The 1,852-nt window shown below is 47.5% G+C and overlaps 1 pseudogene; it reads right to left on the bottom strand.

Moving 5' to 3' along the window:
- Positions 1–1,004: 1,004 nt before the first annotated feature.
- On the bottom strand, positions 1,005–1,544 carry LOC118640278 (annotated as a pseudogene).
- Positions 1,545–1,852: the final 308 nt, after the last annotated feature.

Genomic DNA, 1,852 nt, shown 5'->3' with positions numbered 1-1,852 from the left:
GTCTTGATTGCTGTTGGGACATAAATGGGAGGGTTTTACTCAGGCTGATCAGCTGCAGGGACTGGCTCTGCCCACTGACCACTGACCACTGACTACCTTGGATGATCAGCTGTGCAGGGCCTACCACACAGAGCAAGACTTATTTCAGCAGGGCTCTGGTACCCCCTGAGTCTATTCCTTGATTGTGTCACTTTTGAAGGTAGTTGGGTGGTGGTGCTTTGACATGGTCTGAAACTGTCCACTGTGTGTGCTGGCTCTAGGGCAAGGTCAGCCACTGCCTGTGTTCTATGCAGGGCCACCAGGCATAAGCTACAAAGTGATCTGCTGATGGCTGCTTCTTGTGCTGGGCTTGGAGGGGCCCAGGCGAAGCCAAGCTGTGAACCAAGGCTGGCTGCTTCTGGTGCCAGATCTGGGGATCGGGGGCCACTTAGCAAGAGGTATGGGGCTCACTGTGGCCAGATGCTGCTTGTTTGAGATAATTTAGGAAAATCTGAAGCAGGAACCAAGACAGGCCAATCCTATGGTAAAGCCATTGAAAACAGCTTGGGTAGGCCTGAAAGTTGGATGGGGCGGGGCCTCAGGGAATCACCAGAATGGGGCAAACAGTGTGAGCCAGGTTGCTGGAGTCCCAGATATGGTGCCTGTCTACCTGCCCTGGGGAAGGGCTCACCAAAGGAACAACAGCCTCCACCAGCACGTCTGTCCGGGAGAAAGCTGCCTCTTCGGTCCTCACCCCGATGCCTAACAGCTCAGTTTTTCCTCGTATGTCTCTGGTACCTTTCAAGCCGCCTCCCCCATGCTGGAGCCAGTCTCGATGTGGCTTCTTTAACTTCGTAGTTGTTGGACTTCCATTCAGCTCAATGTCAGGCGGTTCTGAAGGATATTTGTTCTGTAGTTTAGTTGTAATCTTGACGTGGTTGTGGGAGGCAATACCACGTTTACCTATGCCACCATCTTGACCAGAGTCCTACTTTATTTTTTTTTTGACAGATAAGCAATTTTTTTTATTCCTCCTCCTCCTCCTCCTCATCTTCATCTTCCACTTCCACCTTTTTCCAGGCAACTTTAGTGGGTCCCTTTGCACCATCAAACTCCTTGACTTATAGTCGGCGACATCCGTCTCATACTTCTCCTTCAGCTCCGCAGCCTTACTGTTGTAAGGCTGCTTTTCACTGTCACTTAAGTTATTCCACATCTCCAACAGAGATGCCAGGGTTTGTGGATTTGATTTTGGGGCAGAATCCTGAACAGAACAGAAAGAATCCAGATGGTGGCCTTTGGGGGCATTGGGGTCTTTTTTCTTCTTGCCTTCCTTAGCTGGTCCAGTTGCTGATCATGACGTACTGTGTGTGCCTCTGCCATCTCATCAGATTCAGATTTCTCCTTCCCCAACTGTCTTCCACCCCTTAGAGCACTTCTTGGAAAATTCTGCAAAACTGACAGGAACTTCTGGGTTTCCTTCTATGTTCCTCTCTGCATGTCTGCACAAAGCAGGCGTAAGCAGACGTCTTGCCCGTTGGCCTCTTGGGATCACCTTTAGCCATCCTGACTGTATTGTTCACTAGTCCCTGCTTTGCTTATTGAGAGTTCTTTACATATTAGCTATATTAGCCCTCAATCTATGATCCATACTGCTTTCCTCCCAGTTTGTCATGGTTTACTTTGGCCTTTTTGCCATGTAAGATTTTTCCTAATCTTTATGTAGTCAAGTTCATTAATTATTTTGTAGGTGGAAATTTATTAATTTTTAATGACATCTGGATTTTGAGTCATAGTAAAAAAAAAAGTTTCCCACACTTTATCTTGATTTCATCTAGCACTCATGAAGGCAAAATTTTACATTTAGAGCTTC

The sequence above is a fragment of the Molossus molossus genome, unplaced genomic scaffold (assembly GCF_014108415.1).
Source record: "Molossus molossus isolate mMolMol1 unplaced genomic scaffold, mMolMol1.p scaffold_m16_p_22, whole genome shotgun sequence".
Classification (NCBI taxonomy): Eukaryota; Metazoa; Chordata; class Mammalia; order Chiroptera; family Molossidae; genus Molossus; species Molossus molossus.
Note: the sequence above shows the minus strand (reverse complement) of the source record. Positions and strands in the feature narration are given on the sequence as shown.